This window comes from Budorcas taxicolor, chromosome 9 (genome assembly GCF_023091745.1).
Source record: "Budorcas taxicolor isolate Tak-1 chromosome 9, Takin1.1, whole genome shotgun sequence".
Taxonomy (NCBI): domain Eukaryota; kingdom Metazoa; phylum Chordata; class Mammalia; order Artiodactyla; family Bovidae; genus Budorcas; species Budorcas taxicolor.
Window position 1 is genome coordinate 5,176,978 of NC_068918.1, and position 17,367 is coordinate 5,194,344.

At 37.3% G+C, this 17,367-nt stretch overlaps 1 pseudogene; it reads right to left on the bottom strand.

The window, feature by feature from the left end:
• Positions 1-9,861: 9,861 nt before the first annotated feature.
• Positions 9,862-17,367, bottom strand: part of LOC128053553 (low molecular weight phosphotyrosine protein phosphatase-like) — a 147,169-nt pseudogene continuing 139,663 nt past the window's right edge.

The following is a 17,367-nucleotide window of genomic DNA, read 5'->3' on the forward strand; positions in this document are numbered from 1 at the left end:
TGACTTTCTGCAAAATTCAGTTTTGCCGTCCATGCTTTCTTTTTTATTATATGGGCTTTAAAAAATTAAATTAATTAATTTATTTTAATTGAAGAACAATCACTTCCCAACTCTGTGGTGGCCCTTGCCACACATCAACATGAATTAGCCACAGGCACTCATGGATCTCCCTCTATCCTGAATCCCCCTCCCACCTCCCTCCTCACCCCATCCCTCTGAGTTGTTCCAGAGCACCAGTTTTGAGTGCCCTGCTTCATGCATCAAACTTGCACTGGTCATCTGTTTTACATGTGGTAATATACAGGTTTCAATGCTGTTCTCTCGATCATCCCACCCTCACCTTCCCCCGCATAGTCCAACCGTCTGTTCCTTACCTCTATCTCTCTTTTGCTGCCTTGCATATAGGACCGTCTTTACTGTCTTTTAAAATTCCATGTATATGTGTTAATATATGGTATTGGTGTTTCTCTTTCTGACTTACTTCACTCTTTATAATAGGTTCCAGTTTCATCCACTTCATTAGAACTGACTCAAATGCATTCTTTTTTATAGTTGAGTAATACTCCACTGGGTATAGATACCACACTTCCTTATCCATCTATCTACCAAAGGACATTTAGGTTGCTTCCATGTCCTAGCTATTGTAAATAGTGCTGCAATGAACATTGGGGTACATGTGTCTCTTTTGATTCTGGTTTTCTTGGTGTGTATGCCTAGCAGTGGGATTTTACAGATCTTCTTTACTTACTTTCATAATGACTACAGATATAGATAAAAAATTCTTTATGTATTTTGTATATTATCAAAGGAAAGAAGTTTTGTGTTCACAAAGAAAGTAAATACCTTGGATTTTCATGGTCTTATAGAGTCTATGATCTTTTAGTGATCATTATAGACACCATGCAATATTATTTGCTAATAACATAGCAATCTGGAATAATTATATTCTAGATATTGAACTAAATGATTTTTATGCATTTTGCCATTGAAGCATCAGAATAATTCTACCAATTAGGAGTATTATTAACTACAATGCCAAATGCAGAAAATCAAGCTAATTGATTTGCTTTCATTAAGGTCATAAGGATAGTAAAGTACACAGCCAGCATCCAAGCCCATATCCTCCTATCTCCAAATCAGTGCTCTTTACCTTTAACTTATTTAAGCCTTTACATAGTGATGAAAAAGAAATAGTTTATTCAGTAGTGTGCCCTATTTATATACTGCCTTTCTTTCTATTTATATATTGCCTTTTTTTTCAACTGATGAGTTCTTAATTTTTTTGAGATTTTCACATGAGCAACTTTATTAATTTTTTTTTTTTACACGTTGGACAGAAAACTTCATTACCTCATTCTCCATTATTTACCCAACTGTAAGATTCAACTTCCAAGTTCCAGCTAAGGGTTTATAAATCAGTTTTTGTTGTATTCACCATCTCTCTTAGTACTATGGTTTCATTGTACGATGATCATTTTGAAGTCTGCATTTATTGCAAAGGTAAGACTTTCCATATATTAGTTCCTTTAAAAATTTAGCTCAATTCCCAGATCATGTCCTTGGGCTGCCAAAATGGCTCTGTGGCAACACTGAAAACTGATGATAAATAGGGAATGTTTAGATTGAGACTTGTGAAACTGGACTGAAGCACTTATCTTAAGATCCAATTTTTGGTGATGTATGTATTATGATTCCTGGCAAGGGAAAAGCAGTTTCTAGTGGATGGAAACCTTTCTCTGAAGTAGACTCTCACAGAAACTCCCTAGGGAGCAATGAAAAGAAAACGCTGAATTCTCGGACTTTGTTATGAAGAATATAAGCAGTGTCTTCCATAGCAGCTTCACCAGTCATGCAGAAAATGTCTTCATAGGGCTGTTTCCACAATGTTGGCTTTCAGTGGACGGTTAGGGAATCATTTTTACATTGTAGTGTGGAGGATATTCCCATAGGGACCTGACATGATGAAGGCCAGGAAAGTAACTTTCTTATGACTAGAATGAGTCAGAAATAGGACTGAGGTTATCGAGCCAGGGTGATTTGCTAGAATACTTAGATTTTTCCCCCGGTCAGTCTTAATTAGCTAATCAACATCCCATATCATTCTGTAGAAGCTCTTAACCAAATTAACATATTCAGTTAAAAAATCAAACAATTGATGAAATCCAAGAAAGGAGAAAACCTGGGTAAGGAATTAATAAAGACAGCAGGAAAACTGATGCCCATAACACACCAGCCTGAAGAGTGGGTAAAGGATAACTAAGAATTTGGCTCTAAGTTTCCTAGAGAGCAAAGAAAAAGTGAAAGATAATTAGAAGTGTCAGTGTCCGTAATGAAGAAACCAACTTATGGGTAACATTGATATCTATGAGAAACATTGATGCTTATAATACTGAGAATTGAGACAGTTTTCTCCCAGAAGTTCTCATAAACAGCCTAAAATTCCTAATGACATCATATTGAGGCAATTACATATTGTAGTGTTTGAATATATCCTTTGAAGTAAAGTGAATACATAATTCAGTCTCATCTTTCAGTGAAAGCATTTCTGTTGCCAGAGTTGGGAGTGGGCACAAATAATTTGGCCCAGATATTTAGCTCTGAGATAATATGGTGTATTTCAGGGGAAAAGCTAGACCAACTAGTTACAACATATGTGAATGGACTACATATTCTTAAGATCATAAGTATTCGCTATTAAAAATGATCTTTTATATTACAAAAGTAGTATATGGATATTATAGAAATCAAATACAGATGATTAAGGGTACGAAAAGTAAGAAGCCTTTTTATCCCTCCCCAGAAAAGATGCTCAGTGTTTTGCAAGAAAGTCATATTATGCATAATGTTTTATAAATTGTCTTTTCCAGATAAGTTTTTAGTTAAAATATTTACTTCTTCAACTCACAAAGTTTTACATCTTTTAAAAACCAGTCCATATTCCATATTTAATTCCCCAACTTTCCTCCAAATATTCTTTATATAACTGGTTTGTTGAAACAATAATTCAATTCAGATTCATACATCGACACTTTTTATGTTATTTAAAGTTTGTTAATCTAGAACAGTGCTTTTTATCATGACACTGAATTGCTGAGGAGACTGCTACTTCTCCTACATAATATTTTATCTTCCAGATTTATCTGGCTGTTGTTCTCTTATATAAAACTTTATTTCCTAATGAATTGAAATGAATTCCAGTTAAATAATTTTGGCTGGAATACACCGTGAGTAACATTACTTCTTGTTGTTGTTCTACATGGATAAGACATGTCCTTCTTGTTTTTGTTCTGCCTGGGTGGTTCAGTGGTAAAGAATCTGCCCGCCAATGCAGGAGATGTGGATCCCTGGGTAGTGAAGATTTCCCTGGAGAAGAAAACGGCAACCCATTCCAGTATTCTTGCTTGGGAAAGCCAATGGAAACAGAGAGCCTGGAGGGCTACTGTCCATGGGGTTGCAGAGTTGGTCATGACTTAGAGACTAGAACAACAACAATATTGTGTCCTTCATGGTGCATCAAATCAGGAAACATGTTTTATATGGTTGCCCTACTCTTAGCAGTGCTCCGACTGAGCTGTAGGTTAGGGTGATGAAAGCCTGATTCCCTCTGCACAGGTGTGTTTTCTCACTCAATTGTGTAAATAATCAGTAGGGTGTTACTTTATCACTATATAAAATACAGTTCTCCATCAACCATTTATCTAATGGTTTTAATGAAAATGGTGATTCTTAAATGAATTAGTATATTTTCTATCATTTGTTCCTTATTTACTGATATTCCTCCAGACCGTAGAAGAATGGGCCCAGTTGATCTACTTAGGTGCCCTGAAGTACAGTTTCTATAGGAAAATCAGGATATCAACTTAGCTCTTTCATTTTTTTTGAAAGGCAATTTTATTTAATTTTTAGATATGAAACAAAGAAGGATATTTTTAATGATGAAAGGTACAATTCACAAAGAATATAGGCATCATAAGCCATTAGACACCTAACAACAAAGGTGCACAAAGCAAAAATCAGAAGAAATATAAAGGAAAGGAAAACATATATAATCATAGTGAGACATATTAACATTTCTCTAAGAATATTTTATCAAGTACAGAAAAAATAACAATAGGAGCATCTTGAATGGTGTCATTAATAACTTAAATATAATACATTCATATTATATCAATTTATACTTATCATATCCTACACAGATATATTTAAAATTTTGTATCTCATATGTTGCTATTAGATGGTGGAGTGTTCTGACAAAACATGGTCCACTGGAGAAGGGAATGGCAAAGCATTTCAGCGTTCTTGCCTTGAAAACCCCATGAACAGTATGAAAAAGCAAAAAGATAGGATACTGAAAGATGAACTCTCCAGGTCTGTAGGTGCCCAAAATACTACTGGAGATCAGTGGAGAAATAACTCCAGAAAGAATGAAGAGATGGAGCTAAAGGAAAAACAGCACCCAGTTGTGGATGTGACTGGTGATAGAGGTAAAGTCTGATGCTGTAAAGAAACGCATGTAAGAATTAAAGATTTAAAAAAAAAAAAAAATAAAAATAAAAAAAAATAAAAAAATAAAAAAAAAGAATAATACTGCGTAGGAACCAGGAATATTAGGTCCATGAATCAAGGCAAATTAGAAGTGATTAAACAGGAGATGGCAAGAGTGAACACTGACATTTTAGAATCAGTGAACTGAAGTGGACTGGAATGGATGAATTTAACTCAGATGACCATTATATCTAATACTATGGGCAAGAATCCCTTAGAAGAAATGGAGTGGCTCTCATAGTCAACAAAAGAGTCTGAAATGCAGTACTTGGGGGCAATCTAAAAAAAGACAGAATGATCTCTGTTCATTTCCAAGGCAAACCATTCAATGTTACAGTAATCCAAGCCTATTCCCCAACCAGTAATGCTGAAGAAGCTGAAATTAAATGGTTCTATGAAGACCTACAATATCTTCTAGCACTAACACCCCCAAAAGATGTCCTTTTCATTATAGGGGACTGGAATGCAAAAGAAGGAAGTCAAGAGATACCTGGAGTAACAGGCAAACAGGAATACAAAATGAGGCAGGTCAAAGGCTAAAAGAGATTTGCCAAGAGAACACATTGGTCATAACAAACACCCTCTTCCAACAACACAGAAGAAGATTCTACACATGGGCATCATGAGCTCATCAATACAGAAATCAGATTGATTATATTCTTTGCTGCCAAAGATGGAGAAGCTCTATAGAGTCAGCAAAAGCAAGACTGGGAACTGACTGTGGCTCAGATCACGAACTCCTTATTGCCAAATTCAGATTTAAATTGAAGAAAGTAGGGAAAATCATTAAACCATTCAGGTATGAGTTAAATCAAATCCCTTATGATTATAGGTGGAAGTGAAAATAGAATCAAGGGATTAGAACTGATAGACAGAGTGCCTGAAGAACTATGGATGGAAGTTCGTGACATTTTACAGGAGGCAGTGATCAAAACCATCCACAATAAAAAGAAATGCAAAAACCAAAATGGTTGCTGGGGAGGCCATACAAATAGCTGAGAAAAGAAGAGAAGCTAAAGGCAAAGGAGAAAAGGAAAGATATTACCCACCTGAAAGCAGAGTTCCAAAGAATAGCAAGGAGAGATAAGATAGCCTTCCTCGGTGATCAATTCGAATAAATAGAGGAAAACAATAGAATGGGAATGACTAGAGATCTCTTCAAGAAAATTAAAGATATCAAGGGAACATTTCATGCAAAGATGGGCACAATAAACAACAGAAATTGTATGGACCTAACAGAAGGAGAAGATATTAAGAAGAGGTGGCAAGAATACAGAGAAGAACTATACAAAAAAGATCTTCATGACCCAGATAACCAACATCGTGTGATCACTCACCTAGAGCCAGACATCCTGGTATAAGAAATCAAGTGGGACTTAGGAAGCATCACTACTTCCTAGCTAGTGGAGGTGATGGAATTCCAGTGGAGCTATTTCAAATCCTAAAAGATGATGCTGTGAAAGTGCTGCACTCAATATGCCAGCAAATTCAGTAAACTCAGCAGTGGTCACAGGACTGGAAAAGGTCAGTTTTTATTCCAATCCCAAAGAAAGACAATGCTAAAGAATGCTCAAACTACCGCACAATTGCACTCATCTCACATGCTAGTAAAGTAATGCTCAAAATTCTCCAAGCCAGGCTTCAGCAATACGTGAACCATGAACTCCCTGATGTTCAAGCTGGTTTTAGAAAAGGCAGAGGAACCAGAGATCAAATTGCCAACATCTGCTGGATCATCGAAAAAGCAAGAGAGTTCCAGAAACACATCTATTTCTGCTTTATTGACTATGCCAAAGCCTTTGACTGTGTGGATCACAATAAACTGTGGAAAATTCTGAAAGAGATGGGAATACCAGACCACTTGACCTGCCTCTTGAGAAATCTGTATGCAGGTCAGGAAGCAACAGTTAGAACTGGATATGAAAAAACAGACTGGTTCCAAATAGGAAAAGGAGTACGTCAAGGCTGTATATTGTCACCCTGCTTATTTAAATTATATAAGGAGTAAATCATGTGAAATGCCAAGCTGGATGAAGAACAAGCTGTAATCAAGATTGCTGGGAGAAATATCAATAACCTCAGATATTCAGATGACACCACCCTTATGGCAGAAAGCAAAGAATAACTAAAGAGCCTCTGGACGAAAGTGAAAGAGGAGAGTGAAAAAGTTGGCTTAAAGCTCAATGTTCAGAAACCTAAGATCATGGCATCTGATCCCATCACTTCATGGCAAATAGATGGGGAAACAATGGAAACAGTGTCAGACTTTATTTTTCTGGGCTCCAAAATCACTGAAGATGGTGACCGTAGCCATGAAATTAAAAGACGCTTACTCCTTGGAAGAAAAGCTATGACAAACCTAGACAGCTTATTAAAAAAGCAGAGGCATTACTTTGCCAGCAAACATCCTTCTAGTCAGTGCTATGGTGTTTCCAGTAGTCATATATGGATGTGAGAGTTTGACTATAAAGAAAGCTGAGAGCTGAAGAATTGATGCTTTTGAACTATGGTGTTGGAGAAGACTCTTGAGAATCCCTTGGACTTCAAGGAGATCCAACCTGTCAATCCTAAAGCAAATCAGTCCTGAATATTCATTGGAAGGACTGATGCTGATGCTGAAGCTGAAGCTCCAATATTTTGGCCACCTGATATAAAGAACTGACTCATTGGAAAAAATCCTGATGCCGGGACAGGTTGATGGTGGGAGGAGAAGGGGACGACATAGGATGAGATGGTTGGATGGCATCACAGACTCAATGGACATGAGTTTGAGTAGGCTTCGGGAGTTGGTGATGGACAGGGAATCCTGGCGTGCTGCAGTCCATGGGGTCACAAAGAGTCAGACACGCCTAAGTGACTGAACTGAATGATGATATTTAGAAAACTGGCAAAAAGCTAAACATTAATAAATTTCACTTGGTGGGTATGGGATTTGGTTTTATCGTGGTTGTGCCCCTCCTACCGTCTTGCTGTGGCTTCTTCTTTTTGGCGCTCTCGCAGGATGAGATGAGCGCACGTTCTTCTACTCCGCCATCTGAAACTGGAAAAACGACTTTCAATTTAATTACTGATTTTCAAACTATGAAGTGAAGTCGTTCAGTCGTGTCCAACTCTTTGCGACTCCATGGACTGTAGCCTACCAGGTTCCTCCATCCATGGGATTTTCCACGCAAGAGTACTGGAGTGGGTTGCCATTTCCTTCTCCAGGAGATCTTCCTGACCCAGGGATTGAACCCGGATCTCCCGCATTGTAGACAAACGCTTTACCATTAACTAAACAGACACTTTAGAGAATGACAAATGCTTTTCTGGTGTCTTTATCAGAGCATAATTTTTCTGGATTTTCAGGAGATCTATGATTTACTAGAATTATTATTCTTTCCATTGTTCAAAGTTCACAGCATTAGCCAGTAGGAGCCCCTTCAAATTACCTCTCATAACTCCACTAACATTTGACAGCTTCTAGCTTTCTATCATCACACACGTCACCTGTACTATCTATCATCAGTACCATCCCTGCCCCAGTCTTAGAATCAACTATTTCTTTAAGTAAGAATAGTATTAAGGACTAAGACATGACATGAGCGCTACAATGGTAATATTTGCTTCTAAAGACTAAAAATATTTTTCTCAAATGGTTTTTAATAAGCACTGGCAGCTGAAATTTCGAGGATGTGCTCACTGGATATACTCTGGTATAGTTAGAATGCTTGTTAAGGACAAATGTTTATTAACAACCAGCCCAAAAGTAGAATAAAGTCCTTTTATGAAAAGTAAGAAAAGTTTTTTTGTTGCCATTATTATAATGAAGTCTTCTAAGTGATTCTTTACTTTTGAAAAAGTTCACTATTGAGATTTCGTGATTCCCAAATCTATGAAGAGATTGAAATACTGGCAGAATGTCACAGAATGCAAAAGGCATAAGTAAATAAAATGAGTAGGCTATAAATTCTTATAAGGGACAATTAAATCAGTATTCTTTAAAGAGAGTATCACAATGTATTGGCAACATATTTCTTAAGATACAGCTTGATTTGGTAGTGAATATTTCAAATAAGCTTGTATCTGTATTTCCTGTGTGATTTTGTAATGGAAACATTAAACTAAAAAAGGGACCTTAAGACTTCAGAAACTCCAGATTTTTAAAGGTAGACATATTTTGAATGAATCTGACTAAATCTAATTTTGAATAGATAAGTGGATTCACTAATGAGTTTCTCTCTTCACATGACCCCCGGTCTGGAAAAATAGCTGTAAAGACAAAGCCAACTTATCCTAGAATTTGTCTGAGAATCAATATTTAAGACATATATGTGAAAGAAAACAAGCTAGAAATTCGTTTATGAACATAAAGGAACAGAAAAGGGTAAGATATCACTTTGAAGTTATTAAACAAGTACTGAATGGTTAGGACATTAATGTATAATTTTTGAAGTGCTTTACTTTCTATGTTCTAGTTTCAGTTAAACATTTTTTCTCAATTCTTTAATTTTTATGAACATAGTTATCACATTTTCAATTCACTTAACCTTTCAAATCTTCAGGATAAGAATCCCATGGAACAATTCCACAGGGAGTCAGACACATTTGCCCAGTCTTCTTGCCAGGACCTCCCCAGCGTTTCTGCCTCTGCTACCCACGGTGGGAAACTCGTCTGCTCATCCTTCAGGCCCAAGTGGGTTTATGACTCAGCGTCTCCCACCAGGGATCCTCATGATACTAAGTCCTGGAAGCGGTTCCTCTCAACTCTCTCTGCTTCTGAACGACTGTCACTCAGACTGATCTGTGACTCAGAGTCCTTCCAGGATTTTGGGTCACCAACTGTGAACAGGGTTGAAGAGAGAGTCAAGAAGAGCTATCTTCATGTAGCTCTCCACATGGGGTTCTGTCTTGGGGGTGCTGGCCCCAGGGAGGAGAAGTTACACTCCACTGAAGATGGAGGGGAGGCAAGGCTGCTGTGGCTCCAGGGTCACCAGCTTGTTCCATGAACAGATTACAAGCAGCACGCTTACTTATGCACTTACTCATCAAGCTGCTGCCTGGCACTGAGCAGATGGGCAAACATCACACATCGTCCAAAAGGACAGTGGAGGCCATGCTTTCTGATTCATCTTCACCCCATACACTGCCTAATCAAAAATGCTTATTTATTATTCTGCCAAATACAACTGATTTTTATCTATAATTATTTTTTAAAAGTAAGAAACAGTGAGTCAACTGAAGAAAGGGCCATGACCTTGAGCTAGGGAACTGTGACACTGAGCCGAGAAAAGGGGCCTGTGGGGATAAGCCTGGGCCTCGCAGGACTGCACCCGGTCAGTGAACCTTCTCCAGAAATGTTCTGCAGCGCTGCACACATTGCTCATTGATGGTCTCAAAGTCAGAGTTGTTGGTCTAATAGTGATCTTCAATGATGAGTTGTTTCTGTGGATCATAGCTCCCAAATAGTTCAATTTTCACTTTGCAGTTTTTAACTTGATAACTCTTTCTGTTCAAATCTCTTCAGTTGATTTCATTCATATGTGGTATACAGTCAAAAGTGGCAATCTTTTTAGGTAATCTGCTGGGCAATATGACTCATGGGATTACCATGATTTTTCATGGAAGCCTGTCCCCTGATAATCAGGAGGGTTTCCTAGTTCATACATGGTTGTCAATGCATGGCCTATCCTCCAACTATCTGAAATGGTTTGATCAGTTACAGGTTTCAAAGGGAGAGGGTGGGATGATTTGGGAGAATGGCACTGAAACATGTATACTATCTTGTAAGAAACGAATTGCCAGTCTATGTCCGATGCAGGATACAGGATGCTTAGGGCTGGTGCAAGGGGATGACCCAGAGAGATGTTATCGGTAGGGAGGTGGGAGGGGGGTTCATATTTGGGAACGCATGTACACCCGTGGTGGATTCATGTCAATGTATGGCAAAACCAATACATTATTGTAAAGTAAAATAAAGTAAAAATAAAAATTTAATAAAAAAAAAAGACATACCAAAAACCGGAAAAAAAAAAAATAAATAAAAATAAAAACTGCTTCTGCAATGGGTGATAGAAAGATGTTACCCAGACACACAAAGAGCACCAATTTGATCATCTGCTAGCACACCCTCCCTCACTCCAAGAAGTAATAATTAAGATGCCTGAATGAATGACATCCTTGCCTTTGCATAACAGTGAAATTAAAGGCAGCAAGTGTTCAGTTCCCAGCCTATTTAGTTATTATGTTTTTCAGAGTTTAACAAAATCTAAGAATAGGAGAATTGTGCCTAAGTTCAGTTTTCTTATGTGGTATTTTTGTTAAGACACAGTTTTAAAGTTTGTGAAAAATCTTATAATTTGAGGGCCTTAGTTATCAAATGGCCATATCTATAAGTTTGGCCAACAGATAGAGAATGCAACTCTTTCAATTCAGAAATTTCAGCCACAATCATCATTGAATAATGTCTCCAGAACTTTTAACTTATCTTTGTATAAAGAAGCAGAACATAAAAATGTTTACATTTAATGAACGCTTTTTTTGGATTCTGTTTGAAATGAATCCTTTCACTTTGCTAGAACTTTAAATTTCTTAGACTTAAAGTGTATAGCTATTTTCTAGTCCCCTACTGTCAGGGTGCATTGGAGAAGGAAATGGCAACCCACTCCAGTGTTCTTGCCTGGAGAATCCCAGGGACGGGAGAGCCTGGTGGGCTGCCGTCTATGGGGTCGCACAGAGTCGGACACGACTGAAGTGACTTAGCAGCAGCAGCATTGTCAGGGTAGGTTTTATATCATCTTTTTTGTTTTTTATTTCTTTTGTGCTTTTGCATCTGTTCTGTGGCTTGTGATTGATGGGTAAATATTTCTTAGAAATTTGGGGAATAGAACCATGCAAATTATTTGGAATAGATATTAATTACTGTTCAAAGAAACTCATACTCCACTTCAGACTTCTGAGGTCTGCCCACCTTCAACCATGTTATTTCAGACATATGAGTTTAAATTCAAGACAGAATAAAGATAAGTAAAAGAAATAATTTATGGAGGTAAGAAATACTTTTTACTTAGTATCTATATTGTCCGTCTGATAGAAGGGCGTGCGTTAGAATACTTAACTATTAAATAAGAAATAACTTGCCCTTTGCATCAAATTGAACAACTACAGGTTCAAGTTAGATATTTTTTGCTAAATCTTATTCTCTTTGATTAAGGTCTCTTAACCACAGGGATGTGTATATCTTTATTCACACTATATCTATATGTCTGTTATCTGTTACTATGGGCTGAAGATTAAAAACCATGTTATTAAACTTCTTCAACCCTAGAATTCCCTGACTTCTGAGTCTAGGAAGGAAATTAGGGGCCTCCACTGTCCCAGGAAAGTGTTCACCTACTTTTTTTTTTTTCTTTCTTTTTTTTTTTTCCACCTACTTTTAAAACTATTTTGCTACTCTCTGATACATGGGTGTCTTCATTTCAGCTTTTATGAAGCCCTTGTACTCAACTTTCTCCATGTTTTCTTTTGAAGCCGTTGTCATGATTTACAAACCACATGTTCATGCTCCAGGCAAGGTTGATGCATTATCTTCATACCTTACATAGAAGCCTTGGTGTCAGTCACACCACAAAACCTCACGAGGATGAAGTCAGTTTGTTCTGAGTGGCACAGTGTTGGGAGAAACTTTTCATTATGTTCCCTACGGTTCTTTAAACAACTGAAACATAGTTCATCCATAACTACTTCCTATGATTTAAAATGCTGAAGGTTTAACAAAAAAATTTACTGAATAGAACTGTAAGTTTAACAACCTCTTACTTCTACTTTGAGAATATTTACATTCCAGATGAGAAATTATATTAATAGAAAAGTTTTATTTTAAAAATATAAACTGCATGGAAACATATTAATGAAAATAAATAGATTTTTCTCCATGAAGTTAATGCTTTCTAAAAGTTTAAGGATTTAGATTTCTCTATGCATTATAATATTTTTTAACTCAGATTTTCATAGCTAATGAAAAATAGAATTCAAATTACAGAATCTAAATCTCAGAGTATTAGATATTGCAATGTTTTGCTTTGGCAATTTTGCAATTATTACAATGTTATATAATAATAAAAATCTTAGAAAATCTGGAAAAATTGTATCTAAGGTGAGGTTAATAGAGATGAGCTGAATTTTCACAATGTAATGGAGAACTGATAGACCCGTGGACTGTAGCCCACCAAGCTCCTCCGTCCATGGGATTCTCCAGGTAAGAATACTGGAGTGGGTTGCCATTTCCTCCTCCAGGGGATCTTCTCGACCCAGGGGTCGAACCCAGGTCTCCCACATTGCAGGCACATGCTTTAACCTCTGCACCACCAGGGAAGCAGAAATGCAAGTAAGGACATTAAAATCATAAGAAAGATTGATACAGTAATGCCTGACCTTAAATCTAACACTTGCAGATGTGTTTTATAAATTTTGGAAGAATTTTTAAAGAACATTCCAAACCAACCCAAAAGTCAACACTTTGTAAAGGATGATACAGTAATGTAAACATGTGATGGTCATCAACAATGAGTTTATTAGAAGGTATTTGAAAAAATGCAAATTTGCAAAAAAAATTGACTTCCAAAATTATATCTTAAATTTAATTGGCTTTAAATATTAATATTACTATAAATTATAGACATATGTTAATTAATTTAATAAAGACTTAGTAAGTTCTATGTCCCAGGTACTGTAACAGGCATTGGGGATATAAATTAGCATAATTGATCTATGTTGGAAATGGATTTGTACAGCAATTAAAAGTAATTTTGGCTGTAGGTAAGGAAAACCTGACTATTAGTACTTTAAATGAATAGTTTTCACTTCCTGAGGATTTTTGGAGTTAGGAGGCTACTGACTTTGGGTCAATGGCACTGAATGATAGAGCTGTTCTTATGGTCATTTTTCATGCTTGCAAGTTTAAGGCATTGACATTGTGACTATTTTAAAAGGAGCTGTGCTAATGACATGTTTTCTTTCTATCAGGAAAACAAATGATTTCTTAGATGTCATCTAGAAAGATTCCATTTATTTGCTATTGGTCAAAACTTGTCACATGCCCACTTTTAGCTTCAAAGGGAACTATAACTGAATATTTAGTTTTTTCAACTTCTGTGATGGAGATGAATGGAATATCAAATTGGGTTAATTTGTCAATAAGGTCTACTGTAAGCCCTTTCCCACTTGAAAAGTAATGACATATATAGTAAGGAATCCAACTATATTTTTCAGTACCTAGAGAGTGATACAGAGAAGGCAATGGCACCCCCACTCCAGTACTCTTGCCTGGAAAATCCCATGGACAGAGGAGCCTGGTAGGCTGCAGTCCCTGGGGTCGCTACTAGTCGAACACGACTGAGGGACTTCACTTTCACGTTTCACTTTCATGCATTGGAGAAGGAAATGGTAACCCACTCCAGTGTTCTTGCCTGGAGAATCCCAGGGACAGGGGAGCCTGGTGGGCCGCTGTCTATGGGGTCGCACAGAGTCGGACACAACTGAAGTGACTTAGCAGCAGTAGCAGCAGCAGAGAGTGATATGACTGATAAACTTTCTATACTCTAGCAATTGTGGTATAGCAGGAAGAAGGGCTCTACCAGGAAGTTAGAATAAACTTGTGAAGATAAAGTAGAAATTACTTCGGTAGAATTTCTGTGTATTTTTAAAGAGGGTAATTTTGACATGGAATAGAATAATAATTATTTTTTTTTGTCTTTGACTTTGTGGGAGTTAAATACATATATTAAAAATTTTTTTTCTCACTTTTCCCAAAGTGTTTTCTATGCAAATAAACAGGACTTAGGTACTGCGTGTGTTATTTGCTCAGTCAGGTCTAACTCTTTGTGACCCCGTGGACTGCAGCCCACCAGGCTCCTCTGTCCATGGAATTTCCAGGAAAGAATACTGGAGTGGGTAGCCATTCCCTTCCCCAAGGGATCTTCCTGACCCAGAGATTGAATCTGGGTCTTTTGCATTGTAGGTGGATTCTTTACTGTTTGAACCACCAGGGAAGCCTCCCCTCTGCCCCCGCCACAATTTTTAGATACTGTAAAAATTCAGTTGTTGTTGAGGAGGAAACTGAGGCACACTGACCCCCCACTCCAGGCCTCTATGACAGTCTGAGGTCTAGCCTAAATCCTCCTGCTCTTCAGCTCCAGTGGAACGTGCTGCATGGAGGCAGCCTTCCGCAGGGGAGGGTCTCAGAAGCCCATCTGGGGGCCTGCGTCAGGAGTTAGATATTGTTTTGTCTTAACTATAAAGAGAAAGTTTTACAATGGAAGTTTGTATTAGACAAGCTATTATTTAGAGAAGAATAATAAATTCTTGGTGAAGAAATTCAACGAGTTGAAGGCACTGGAAAGTGATCCAAAGCAGGCAGAAACAGGAATATAGACACTTGAAAAAGGAAACTGCACTGTGTGAGTTTTACAGTTATGAATTTTCTGCCTGTGGGCATTCTCCTTAAGAGTGACATGGAATGGCTGGAATTCAAGCACAAAGTCGCAGCCTTATTGGCTCAAGGAGTCAAAGAATGGAGTTCGATATTGCCAAGGTAGAAGATGAGTGAGGGGAAGCTTTCTGGAAAGGGAGATAATTGTGGTGGAGGCCCCCATACCTGCAGACAAACTCTATGATCAGCCCTTGAACTGCACGTACATAAGGGAATGAACCAGGCCTGTCAGAATGGAAAACAGTAGAGATTTAAGTTGCTTATCAAAGGAGCCAGAGTTGAAATTCAAGTCCAGAAAAGTTAACTGACTACTAGAACAAAAATCAACACTAAGAAAAAACTGACAGAATACAGGCTATCAAGATGCATAATTCATAATGGTCACTGTGAATTTAAATGTAAAGAATCAGGAAAACATGACCCATAGACAAGATAGAAAGCAGCAAAGAGAAACCAACCCCAAGATGACTCAGATGTTTGAATTAATGAAAAAGTTTTTCTTTTTAAACTATTGTAAATATTTTCATGGGTTGGAACAAAAATATGTCATAATAAATGAACAGATGGGGAATCTCAGCAGAAAAATGGAAACTATAAAAGAAGACCAAATAAAAACTGTAAAACTGACAATGAAATATTTGAAATGAAAAATCTGAACTGGATGGGCTTAATACCAGATTGGAAATTAGAGAATGTGGAGAGAAAGCAATAGAACAGGGGGAAAACTAACGGGGAAAAATCTAGCTCCCAAAATGTATTGCTTAAATCATAAGAGTTGAGAGTTGACATTACTCTTTGATCCATGAATTGCAGAATAGATGTGTTAGCAGGCCTGAAAACATTAATCTTATTGTATATCTCTTGTATATCAGATCCCTTGGATGACCTGATACATTGTCAATGAGCAGTAATGTTTTGAAAGGAATCTTTCTCTGAGTATTAGTGCTCAATAATGAGCTTAAAGTATTTTGTTCAGCAAACCATGTTGTAAACAGATGCGCTATCATCAAGGCTTTGTCGTTCCATTTATAGGGAAGAATCGTTAAGGACTTAGAATTTTCAGACTGTCAAATGAGCACTGGCTTCAACTTAAAGTCAGCAGCTGCATTAGCTTCTAACAAGAGAGTCAACCTGTTGTTTGAAACTTTGAAGCCAGTCATTGATTTCTGCTTCCTAGCAGTGAAAGTCCCAGATGGCACCTTCTTCCAATAGAAGGCCATTTTGTTTACATTGAAAATCTCTTGTCTAATAAAGCCACCTTCATGAATTATTTTAGCTAGTTCTTCTGGACCACATGCTGCAGCTTCCACATTAGCTTCTTCCCTTTGCACTTTTATAGAGATGGCTAGTTTCCTTAAACCCCTCAGACCAACTTCTGCTAGCTTCAAACTTTTCTTTTGCAGCTTCCTCACTTCTCTCAGCCTTTGTAGAATTGAAGTGAGTTAGGGCCTTGCTCTGGATTCAGCTTTGGCTTAAGGGAGTTACTGTGTCTGGTTTGATCTTCTATTCAGACCACTAAAGCTTTCCTTATATTAGCTTTCAGCCTATCTTGGCCTTTCAATATACCTTCCTCACTAAGCTTAATCATTTCTAGCTTTTGATTTAAAGCAAGAGATGGAATTCTTTCTTTCTTTCACTTAAACACTTAAAGGCCATTGTAAGGTTATTAATTGGCCTAATTTCAATATGGTGGTGTTTTGGGGAATGGGGAGGTTTAAAGAGGGAGAGAGATGGAGAAAAGGCCAGTCATTGGAGCAGTTAAAACACACACATTTATCAGTTAAATTTGTCATTTTATATAGGTACAATTTGTGGTATTCCAAAACAATCACAATGGTAACATCAAAGATCATTGATCACGGATTACCATAACATATATAATAATAAAGAAAAGCTATGAAAAATTGTGAGAATTACCAAAAGGTAAGGCAGAGACATGAAGTGAGCAAATGCTCTTGAAAGATGGTGCCAATACACTTGCTAGGTGCAGGGTTACCACAAAACTTCAATTTATAAAAAATGCAATATCTGTGAAGCCCAGTAAACAAACCCAATAAGGAGTGCTTATAGTCTAAAATGCATGTAATTGTAGGACCAGAATGAAAAAAGAATAGTGAGGGAATGGGCCACAAAAAGTGTGTGAAGACATCATGTCTAAAAATTTTCCCAAACTGGTAACAAACATAAACTTAAAATACAAGACTCTTAGCAAATCCCAAGAGGACAAATAGAAATAAAGCCACACTTAGGAACATTGTAGTCAAACTGCTGAGATCCAAATATACAGAAAAGATCTTGAAAGCCACTTGAAAAATTGATGTAACTATTGATGGTGGTATATACATAACCGTTCC